Consider the following 13200-nt stretch of genomic DNA (forward strand, 5'->3'; position numbering starts at 1 on the left):
GAATTGAGTTTTCCAAGATGAGGGGACAAGTAATTTTACTATTCTGCAAAAATTAACAAATGTATCCGAACCTGCTGCTATCGAAGAATAGAGTATAGAGACCCTTAGAGAAAAAACCAAAACAAACCATAGTGGAAATCACAAGATACAACGAAACGTCACCGCCATTATCATCATATCGCCATTGTCATTGTGCATGGCAAAGATACACCACCGAACATAAACACACAGAACAACAATTATTTACACACAAACAGCAATCAACGTAAGAAAACAATGAAATAATGAGCAAAAATTTGTATTGAAAACAGCAGCAGCAACAACAAAAATGCAAATAAAAGCCGGCCGGTGTTTTTAGTAATTTTTATTTCTTGCCTTTGAAGTTTTTTTTGTTCATCATTATTATTATAATCACGGCACACTATTCCACCATATTCCCCATAATAATAATAGAGCAGCAAAACAACAATATACACACTCACACACACATACAAAAAGAATCACTCAGAAAAATATGTCCATTAAGAGAAGTGTATTTGAATTTTGCTTTGCGCTACAAGTTTACGGTTTGTTAGTTTTAAGTTTACGTACAATTTCGTCGTTTTGTTTTCAAATAGATTTTTTCCCAATAAAGAAAGAATTTTGTTTATTGTTTCTTTTTATCGTCCAATTGTTTGTTTGCACCCACCACAAACACTGTCAATAGATTTTATTCACAGAGAAGAAGAAAAGCAGTACGAGGGCAGTTTTGTTCGTTCGTTCGTGGTAGTTCGTAGTAAACAGTATGGCTGATTTGTGAGTGAGTACTGGTTACTTGTGGTGTTGTGTGTGCGAGTGGCATATACAGAGAGTACTCTTTTGCCGTATGGTCTGTTAGCTGTTTACGTCGTTATGAAAGGATCACCTAAATATATATGGGGAATTTGCTTTATGCTCGTCGCTTTAGTTTAATATTTAAAATTTTATAAATAAAAAATTATAATTAAAATTTTATAAATAAAAAATTTAGGAATATATAAAATACAAAAAAAAAAAAATAAACGAGAGAGAAAAAGAGTGTGTTGTATTTTGATGTAGAATTGTTTACTAAGAGATAAATAACATACATCAAATATTAGATCCAGCTGATTTTTAAGTTGGATTTAATGTTGAAAAAAAACATGATAACCAAAAAATTTTTTTAACAATTTTTCGAATTACGCCAGAATTAATGTGTTATTTTCCAGCAGCAAACCCATACTGTCCTGTATTTTTTATATTAAAAATTAACCCAAAGACAAGTATGAGTATGTAAAGGACAATATCATGACGACACCCATCGTTACCACAAAACGACGAAGAATACAATTTAAAGTATGCCAAGCACGTGAAATATAAAATTCTTTTTTTTCTTGCCTTTGTTGTTGCTGTTGTTATGGTTGGTTATAAATCAGGTTTCAAAGCAGAAATACCAACAACAATAAAAATAACACATCGGTAGAATCACAATCACCACGACGAGGATGGATGCCAAAAACTTGAGAGGAAATAATAAAAGAAAAAAAGAAAAACAAACGCTGTAGCACAAAGAACTTGACCCACTTTTCAGTTTCTACAAATGCGGCAGCACCAAAAAGGGTGGATATGGATATGCGTCCGACAACAACGTAATACAATAATTGTTTTTATGGGAATTAATACACAAGGTGGTTTTTACCATCAAAAGAGGGGTTTTTAATGGATGAAATTATGTTGTTAAAGCAGAATACAACAGAATTTTAAAAATATTTGAATTTAATTGAATGCTTATTGTGGGAATAATAGGGAATTTATTTTGAAGTTTTGTCCCCACAACTTTTTGAGGATTTTTTGTCATTTGGAATTTTTTTTACATTTCATGTATAAAAAAGATAAACAATGAAATCACTTCTTCCGAAGTAGGTATTTAATGACATATTCTCTTCAGGACATCTAACAACGTAAGGGGTAGGAACGAGCATGTTGAATTTATTTTTGATATCGGACAATACCCAGCTAATTGACACGTGAAAACAACCTACCCACCCCTGAATTATTAATGACATGCACTAATAACAACAATAATAAATTATAGTCATCACGTGCAAGTATTAATCACAAAAAAAGATATAGTAAACAATTCTATCAAATTAATAAACAATTTGTGAGGTATGAATGAATCCGCAGGCTCGCTCGGCAAAATAGGAAAATATGTTTGAAATAAAAAAAGAAAACAATAACAAAATCAACACACTAACCGAAAGATATATACGTACATACATATACATATGTAGTTATATTATTTATATCTATCAGTTAATACAACGTAAATATGCAGCGCGATAAACAAAAAGTACATCTAGCAGCTTGACTGATCAAGTTCAATGTCCACCAAAGAGGAAAAAAACGGTGAAAAAAATTAGCAAAAAAAACAAATAAATATGAAATACAAAACAAAAAAAAAGTAATAAATATTAAGATGCAATAATTAAAATCACAATCAGCCAACAACAAACATTACTCAATAATGCTGGTGATGACGACGAGAATAGCAATGCAGAGCCGCCGCCAACGAGTGGACTGCGGCGTCGACGTTCATATTGACATAATGAATAATAAGTAAAAATGCAAAAACAAATACCCCACCACATTGCCTAATCAGACACAATTGTTGCTGTCGAGTTGACGTCGCAATGACAGCGATAACGAATGACGAAATACAAAAAGACAACGGCTCTTTATTTAGATTTTTCATGCATTTCCCTCCCAAACACTCTCTCTCCCTCAACGAAATGTAGGAAGGAAATACAATTTATTGTCCATTAAAAGAAAAAATATCAGTCAACAGATAAACAAAAATTCCTTGTTAAAAGCCGACATTTACAACCTTTTTTCACACACCTACACACATTCATACATACAAATGCTAAATGTTTTGTTTTTTCCTTTCTTATTTCAACATAACTTGACGTAAGGAAACACAGGTATTATGAATCAATAGACAGACTAGATTATAAAACATTTGTTTAAAAAAAGCACACAAACAACAAAGAAAGATAGGTAGGTGGGGAGGTTTGTTGGTTGCCAGCCCCAACATAAAAAATCTTTTTTCATTTCTTTTTTTTTGCCATTTTCCTTTCTCTGTAAACGCTTTTGCATTCCACTTGTAAATTGGTTGATTGAAAAAAGGCGCGCAACAAGATTTGCCTTGCCGCTGCCTCGTCACCATCAACATGCCACATAAATTCAAAGGCTACTTGTTGTTGTAACATCATTTAATTTGGCACTGACATTTCTTCTTTGGGAAAACAACATTCAAAACTTAAGCACGTTGCTCTTTATTTGGTTCGTTCGCGTTCGTTCTTCTTTCTCAACCACCGGAATCTTTTTATCTTTCATTTGACGTTCTTTCTTTATTTCTTTTAAAAATACTACATTCAAAACACGTCGTCTTTTTTCTGAGAATGGAACATGTTTTTCTTTGGTTTTTATTTTGTTTTATGGAAATATTTGAAAACGGTATTATATTTTAATAAAAATTGCTGTTTTAATAAAAATTACGAGAATTATTTTTTGACGTGCTTCTAAAAAACCGAGCTAAACTTCAACTAAAGCTCCCTCTCCTCTGAAAAAATAATTTCACTTGCAGTGTGCGGCTCTCAAACACACACACGCACACACACATATGGGATACGGCGGACGATAGCGCAGCACATATGACTGCCGCCCGCCGCCATTGACATACGGCGACGAGTAAGAGGAGAAACGTTGTACACTGGTGTGTTCTATGGTAAAGTGTGTTTTTTTTTTGTTTGTTTGGCCGGAGACACAGAGCGAACGCGTGAGAGTGCAGCAAGTGTATAGAGTGGCAGCACACAGAGGGTGCGACGACGACAAAATGTAGAAATTTTGTTATTGTTTCATTTTCAAAGTGGAAAAAATTGTATAGAAATTAATAATATTCACAGTCGGACATAGGCAAACACACACACAAACGCATACTATAGATAAACAACACATATGAATTCAGGGATTTTTTTGTTAAACAACAACAAATGACTGACCAACTTAATCACCGCCTTACTCTCCCTCTCTCTTGTGTTTGTCCACTCCCGGTATAGAGGGTGAATTATTATTATTATTTTTTTTTTTTTTTGATGGTAAATAAAAATTATGAATATCAATATAGAAATAAACCACCATTACAATAAATCAATAAAGGCCGAAAACTTAACAAATAGAGGAGAGGCTGGCTAACGTAGCACCATATTATATAAACTAAATTAATAATTTACTATACGTTTAATAATTACTATACGTTTAGTTGGACCTTTAAAAATAATTCTTTCAAAAAATCCACGCCTTAGTTAGTGTAGGGGCCTAAAAATATTTTCCATGTCCCAAACCCATACTTTAAAGGTCCAAGCTCAAGGGATAGAACACCTCTTGGTAGAAAACTTTTATTACAGATCCACGTTTTTAGGTATAGTGTAGGTCATAGTCGAATTTTTTAATCGAAGTGATTGTAATTTGGTCGTTCGGTTTCTTGTAGGATACAAAATATGTTAGGTTCACCATTAATTGTCAATATGTTGCTGCTATTGAATCAAAAAAATATTATTCCAACACATTTTGGAACCTCCTTTACCTTTTCGTACACATGTTATTATAAGATACAGTTATTTAACAAATCTTTAGGATACCAATAAATATCAATAAAAAAGTATCTATCAAACATGCCTAGAATGTTTTTTGAACGACGATCGTCCCATGGTTTATAAACGATTTTGCTTTGCTTTGAAAATTCAAAGTAAACACCACTTAAAGATTTTCAAAAGCAATCAAGGATAAAGATGATGATGATGACAATGGCGCAATAACAAATTTCAAGTGACCCATAAAAATGCCGCAAAAAAGAAGTGCTGCAGTAAAATCACATTAAAGTCACAAACAGCAGCTACAAAAAAAGGCTTGCACACATATTCGCAGCAGTCCGCCCCACCACCATACAAATCTACTTGATGCTCTCTCATAACAGCAGCACTCTTTTGTAAGGACCATGGATACCAATAGAATATACAGTGGTGGTCACAGAATTAAAACATTTACTGTGGTAAACATTTTTTGATCAGCCCCCGATTCGTTTGAAGTATTTTTGAAAATTTTTCAATTCAGAACACTTCGATATACTGCACTTAAGAGATTTAGTGTGAAAAAGGAAAATTCTTTCATGCAATTTTTCCATAAATAACGGTTTTTATGAAAATACATCACATTTGAAGTGGCCATATAATTAAAACATTGTGTGATTTTTTACTTTACTGTATTTTTTGAAAATATTTTTTAAAAAAGCTCTTTAATTTAGTTAAATTATGTAAACTAAGCATCGATAAAGTCATTTACTGATAATTTTTGAAAAAATCTGTAAAATCTATCAAAATCGCCAAAAATTTGTGCAGTACACCTTACATTCAGAAAATAGCCCTTATTATAGAAAATAAAGGTGCGAATGCACCAGAAATTACTAGAATTAGTAGAAAACAATAAATAATTCTCAAATATTGGAAATAAAAACTCAAAAAATTGGAATTAACCTAAAAGAACGATTCAATTTCGATAGCCTTTTTTGAAGAAGGCCGGAATATTTTTGCAGAATGTGAGGAAATATCGATTGATATTGGCATTTATTATATCAAATCGATTGTTCGAGTAGTACAGAATATATTTTATCAAAAAATATACCAGTCACAACAGAAAGAACAGAGATCAACGCCTATGTTGACGAGTAAAAGTTTCTACCACACAGCAGCATTTTTGATGCTCAACACAAGACTTTAAATATTTGTCAAATTGTAAAATTTTTCTTTCTTTTAGGCTAAAATAGATTAAATGGGCATTATTCTATTCAAAAAATATTATTTTGGAAAAATATTGTCATGTTCAATAGATTTTAAGGGTCAAGAGTTAACCATCAAACATACTGCTGTGTACCAGAAAAGTTTTCTCGTCAACATAGGTGTTGATCTCTGTTCGTTCTGTTGTGACTGATAAATTTTTTGATGAAATATATTCTGTACTACTCGAACAATCGATTTGATATAATAAATGCCAATATCAATCGATATTTCCTCACATACTGCAAAAATATTCCGGCCTTCTTCAATAAAGGATATCGAAATTGAATCGTTCTTTTAGGTTAATTCCAATTTTTTGAGTTTTTATTTCCAATATTTATTTATTTTGAGAATTATTTATTGTTTTCTACTAATTCTAGCAATTTCTGGTGCATTCGCACCTTTATTTTCTATAATAAGGGCTATTTTCTGAATGTAAGGTGTACTGCACAAATTTTTGGCGATTTTGATAGATTTTACAGATTTTTTCAAAAATTATCAGTAAATGACTTTATCGATGCTTAGTTTACATAATTTAACTAAATTAAAGAGCTTTTTTAAAAAATATTTTCAAAAAATACAGTAAAGTAAAAAATCACACAATGTTTTAATTATATGGCCACTTCAAATTTGATGTATTTTCATAAAAACCGTTATTTTTGGAAAAATTGCATGAAATAATTTTCCATTTTCACACTAAATCTCTTAAGTGCAGTATATCGAAGTGTTCTGAATTGAAAAATTTTCAAAAATACTTCAATCGAATTGGGGGCTGATCAAAAAATGTTTACCACAGTAAATGTTTTAATTCTGTGACCACCACTGTAGATTGGCGAACGTTTTCTGTTGATTTCAGCAAGAAACGAAGAAAACATTTGGTTAAATTGAATGTGCCGCAACATGATGATGAGATGTGAGAAAGGGGAACATTTCATGCAATCATAAACAAAAACAAACGAAAGAGTCAAGTCGAGCCACAGTCAGCTGTTAATGGGGATGGATGATGGGTTCAAAGCAAAAACAACAAAAATAGCAAGTCACAAATTAACGACGGTCGTTACAAAAAATAGAATATGAATATCCCTTTCTCTCCTGTGTCAAATTTGGGTGCTAGGAGCACCAGCAGTGAGTAAAAGAGAATTTAATCCATTTGAATTTTTGTTTTGAAATCCAATCAATACCAACAACAACAACAACAGCAACAAACAAGAAATACACAGAAACAATAATATCAATGATAGACAGTCGAACGAGATATGATGATGAAGAAACAACAACAAAATCCATGACACAGCGGCAGTCAGGCAGGCACTCACAGGCAAGGCAACGGCAACAGAGACGACGACGATGTGCGTTGTCGATTAACAAGAAACTCATTTGGTATTTCTAAAAGAAACCTCAAAGTAAAATCTACAAACGAACGAGCAACATACATAACGTACACACATACCCACACACATTGGAATACACAACCATATACACCAGATACAGAGGCAAAGTTAAAAGCCAGTCAGCCAGTCAAGCCATTAAATGAGACGAATGTACAAAATTATAAAAATGAACGACGACGAACCCAAAATCAAACGAATCTAAGGCGGAATGAACGAGCAGCAAGAGCGGGAGGTAGAGAGCACAAAACCAAATGAAGTGTTATTAAGAAACAGACAGCGCAAGCAAAGCACAAACCCAGTGTACGGTATGGGAGAATGAATTGGGGGGAATATAATGTAAGCGAACGAATGAACACACACACTCACTCACACAACACAAGCAGTTGTCGAAGTGAGTCGCTTGGATGAACACAGGGTCTGTGTGTATAAACGACGAACCGAACGAACGACAGACTATCTATCTGTCACGTTAAGTAAAGTAGATTGGGTTTGACAAACAACAACAACACACAAACGACGACGAATGCCAACAAACGGCATGCTCTCCCCACCATACTTTGCTTTGGTATACAATGTCTCTCTCTCTCTCTCTGAGTTAACCCCCCAAACCTGTCGCTCTCTCACATTTCTATCATGTTTAAACAGCGGCAACTGTTTATTTCTCTGGCTCTTTGAGACCCCCTCACAATTTTATACCAAAACAACAATTTTACTCAAGCAAACTGTGGCAGCAAAACGAACCGAAAGCCATGAGAAAGAAAATCAACAACAACGACGACGACTAAATAAATTGACTCGAATTGTATGAGACTACAAACAAAGACTATAACGACGACGACTTTGGAGAAGATACGAGATATGGCAGCAGGCAGGCAGGGCGACAATGCAAAAGTATATCTATCGACGAGCAAAGCAAGGCAAGCAAATGTGAGGGAAAACAACAACGACTAAATAATGTCAGCAGCAGCAAAACAAAAACAGCACTCCTCTAAACGTCGTTGGTTGGTTGTGTGTGGTGCCAGCCAGCCAAGAACAAGATGAAGACGCAAAATAAAAACAAGCAAACGAAGAAGAACAGAACAAACAGCATACATTTATTTTAGTCGTCGACTCAACATGGCAAAAACGATGATTACGTTGAAATATATCCACCGAGTACAAGAGAAGAAAGCAGAGGGACGACTTGCCTGAACGAACATTAAGGAATTAACAAACACACTTACACACACACACATATTTGCAAATGGGAAAATGTCCCTCCCCCTTTTTAGTTATTTAGGTGCAACATAAATATGGGGGGAATATACCGAACCTGAAGAAGCAACGAAAAGGAAATTGTGCTACACAAAGCCAGCAACAAAATGCTTTAAACGATAGTCAGTCAGTCGTACTCGTCGACGTCGTCGTCAGTTAAATTAAACCATACCAAATGTCGTCGTAGCGACGAATGGTCGGACGTACGAAATGTTGTCGAAACGACCAACACATAGCAATGACTTATAGATAAGAATTACCCAAACCCCAAAGGAGCCGCATACAAAACTAAGAAGAAGAAATACGAGCGAACCGAGTCAAAGTTGCAGCAATGGCAAAAAAATTGGATGGTGGGATGGATGGATGGATGGATGGATGGTAGATATCTGGAAATACTTTGAACAACAACCACAGATACTACTACTACCCAGTATTTAGAAGTTTTATATTGACAAAGGGTGGCAGGCAGTGATGTGGTTTGTTTGTGCTTGGTGTTGCCGGCAGAAGGGGGTGGGTGCCGAATATGTTAAGAATAAAAGCAAGCAAAATGTTTTAACTAACAATCTTGCCGGCCGGTCGGTCGGGCTGCTTGACTGTAACTTTGACTGACAGTCTCAATTGAATTCATTCCATAATAAATAAAAGGACTACTTATGAAATGAATGAACGATGAACGGAGGGGAAGGTCGGGGTTCGGCCAGCCGGGAGTTAAGGGAATAACGAAAGATGTTGTAAGAATAACTTTGTTGAATATTCTTCGGTATGGAAGGAACGAGGGACTGTGGGGTTTGAGGCCAACACGAAAGCAATAAAACCACACTGTCAGTCAATCCAATAATGTACCGAATGATATGAATGTTGGTATGCAGGCTGGCAGCAGAACATTTTGGGCTCGGCAATGGGGTTCCTTGTACTTTAAACTATTATTATGTTTTGAGACGTGGGGTGGTTGGTATATATGCTGGTCATAAGACCAAGACAACAAAGTCCATAGCATGCATATGACACAGCGAGGCAGAGAGTCTTCTTAGATGTTTGTGATTTGGGTCGTTATTCGTGTACGTATTTTTGGCGTGTGTGTGTGTATGTCTCAAAAGTAAAAGAATTGCCGGTTAAATTCACTCGCATTAAATTTAAATAATACCAACAACGATTCACATGCATGAATAAATGGTGGATGACAGGGAGGGCGGAGGGCAACAAAAAGATAATGTTCAAATTCACATAAGCGTATTTAGATTGATAATGGCACATTAAATTTGAAATAAGTACACATGCACAGTGGGTACTTGAAATACACATTTTGACAAGATGTCGGGACACAATGCTTTTTCTGGCGATTAATTGAAGTTATTTAGGATTTTATGGGAAAATCTTACACGTCAAGGTTTGCTTTATCGACATTGAACTTGTAAAAACGATTCATTTTTAGGAATGCAAATGAACTAGTTCCGCTGAAAATGTTACTGTTGTACCAATAAGAAATAACCAATAAATATTAAAAAAACAGATGCTCATTATCAATGCAAGCTGCAGATTTTTCCTTATTTTACGCAAAATGTAAATAAAATCATGATCAAACTCGTTTTGGGTATATTAGCCCATCGTCATACCGGCTTTTTGTATTCTAAACCACAAGTTAGGTACTCAAAATACTTAAATTCGGTCGGGAACATTACATGGAGGCATGGAGTAAAAACTGAATACCGAAGGGAGCACCGTACCTGGTGGGGTTTACATCAAAAGATCGACCTATATTGCATATTTTCTGCAAAGAAATATTTTACCCACCAAGAAGAGGGAATAGCAAATAATGGCACGAATAGAAAATAAAGGTGCCTTGTTAATCGATTCGATTTGTAGATCGAGTTCCGAAATCCTAGCTATTTAGATTATTATTAAAATGAAATGAAGCGGATTTGTCAGCTGTTACTTGTATAGGTATACATTCACACATTCACTGCTTTCATAATTTCTATGGCAAATTTTTGTTCAATATTTTTATATCGAAATGCAAAAACAAAATTTTTTTTGTTAGACTTTTTTTACATGAATATTTATTTTTTTTTGTACAAAAACAAGGTTGTATTTTAAATTATCTCGATTCAGTATAGGATTTCGAGCAAATCGAGATGTCAAGGGTCGGTGTCACCGGTAGTATTACAGTTGCAAAATATCGCCGGAATTAAATCGATAAAGTAATAAGCCTGTAATTGTATGTTTTAAAGTCGCAGAACAACCCACTTTCTGCAACCAGAGCAGAAAGGTTGTGAATACAGTCGAATGCGTTTATAAGGAACACTGGCTATAACGAATTTTTCTTATAGCGAATACATTTCCTAGTCACGAAGTTTTAAGACTACGGATATAGCAAACCTTTTTTTAAAAAAGGACTGTTTTTCGGTCCCCATTTACATTTTTCATTTATTTTAATACGGTTATAACGAGCTCGCTAATAATTAACGATGGCTGGCAATTTTTACCAAACATTTTCAGTTTTTTTGTGTGTGTTTTTATGAGTGATCTCCCACGCGTAATGTAATGAAGTACTTTTATTATATATATTTATTAAACATTTAAAGGCGGGAATTTGGCAGAAAATTGTTCACAAGATTTAAGCAAAATGAATTCTAAAAGAAGCTTATGATATGACCTTACACGCAGTTGTTCAAATGGACAATTCACATAATGAACTAACAGACCTAGTTGAGTCAAAGTCAAGTCTAGTTCAGCCTTTGAAGTTAAAATATCCCATTGTGTCAAAATACATTGTGGCACTCACTAAAATTAAGAGAGGGAGAGTGATATAAGTTTAAGATGGAGAAGAAGAAGAACAAGAAACACATACAATGTATAACGTATATTAGACAAACTGACAATTTGTCGAAACTAAAGCAAAAACAAACAAAAAATGAAAAAAACGACGAATTGACTAAACGACAAAGAAACGAAGGAAGAATAATATCAAGATATTCTATAAAAATTCTATGGTGCAGTTGTTGCCGAGAAGGAGAGATAGAGAGTGGAGTTTGTGGAGGTTTTTAATGCTGAATATAACATTTCTCACAAAAGAGAAACATTGTAAAGGAAGAATACTAAAATACTTTGGCGGCGGCAAACTTACAACTCGTCAGGCAGGCAGTCATTTAGTTAGTATGTCGTACCAAAGAACGAACAACAGTGCAGAAGACTGGCAGACACAAACAAGAGTCGAGAGTCTTTATGAAAAGACGACAGAACACAACAAATGACGCCGGCATACAAAAACAAGAACTTCAACAACAACAGAGATTACGACGAATGAACAACGAAGTCGACGACGACGTTCATTCGTTCGTTGCGAATTAAAGAAAAAGAACCCCAGCACTACCATACCAAATGCCAGAACCATTTGCCGACATGTTTCACAAAAAGGGAAGGAAATGAAGTGAGAGACGGCGAGGCAAGGAATGGCGGGAAAACAGTAGAAGCAGAAGAAGTAAAGAACGAATGTTTGGACGTTGGGTCGACTTGATTTGAGCTGTTCACTTAAACTACAAATGGATGGATGGTTGTGTGGGGTATGGTGTGTGTGCATGGTTGGAGTGGAGGTTGAGTTTGAATAACAAATCCACAACGAACGAGAACGAACCATTACCAATTTTTATGTAGTCATGCCTTTGATGTGTTGTTGTTGTTGTTTTTATTTCTTTTTATTTTTCTTTCGTTCTTTTTGTGTGCGAGTGTGTATATTTAAGCTTATGTTAGTTTAGTTGTTATTCCCAGCCGTTGTTGTAATAGTGGATTTTGAGAAAAACGACATCAAGAACGTCGACGACGACGATAAAAAGAAAAATTAATGCGACACACAAGCTAAGGTCTTATGTCGTCGTCGTATGTTTGGCTGGCTTGGTTTGTTTGTTCAGCGCAATCAGTTTTTTAAAAAAAGACCACCACCACACTCCACCAGCTACAACAGAACCGATTTAAGCTCGAAGTCGTAGTGTTTCCATTACTTGCCGCACACAAACGACTGATGCAGCAGGGGGAAGGGACTACTGACAGCCAGAATAATGGCCTGAATGTGGGGATGGGGTCAAGTTTGATTTAGCGCGGAAAATTACATGAAATATCCAAACAATTTAAATCTTTGGCCGAAAATGGACGAAGACGATGATAATGAGATGTTGTTGTTGTTGGATCGTAGGGTTTGTCAAACAGATAGTCTCTCTCGGTCGGCTCAAATGTTTGCCGTCAACATGAGAGATAAGGTGGTGAGGCGATGTGATGTTTGTCAAACAATAATCGATGACTTTGGCTCTTCGACAGCAGAGTAAAATCAAAGTTGTTAGAAGGTTTACACATAATTGAATTTGATAGTCAGGATATGACTTTAATTGCTGCTGTTCCTTAGAAGAAACGAATATTGCTATCAGTGATTTATTTTTAGCAAATAAAAAAACACACACACATCTGAGAGAGGGGGCTCAACTTTTACCAATCCCGTGGGTGTTACTAGAAAAGTTTCATATATTTCACTTCACTTTCGTTTGTCTAAGGATATAATGTGGTTGTGGTGTCATAGGACGTTTTTCCCTTGCAAAGCCAACAACAATATTGTTGCTGTGTTTTTCCCAAAACAAAACAAAACGACAAACGGTAGGGAGACAAAAATGGAAAACATT

The 13200-nt window shown here is 35.0% G+C and overlaps 1 protein-coding gene across 1 annotated transcript in view; it reads right to left on the bottom strand.

Moving 5' to 3' along the window:
- LOC133338523 (trithorax group protein osa) overlaps positions 1-13200 on the bottom strand; it is a 73951-nt gene that overhangs the window by 9451 nt on the left and 51300 nt on the right. The window lies entirely within an intron of this gene.

Source organism: Musca vetustissima, unplaced genomic scaffold, assembly GCF_032173495.1.
Source record: "Musca vetustissima isolate MV318-11 ecotype Yass unplaced genomic scaffold, APGP_CSIRO_Mvet_v1 utg30909, whole genome shotgun sequence".
Taxonomy (NCBI): domain Eukaryota; kingdom Metazoa; phylum Arthropoda; class Insecta; order Diptera; family Muscidae; genus Musca; species Musca vetustissima.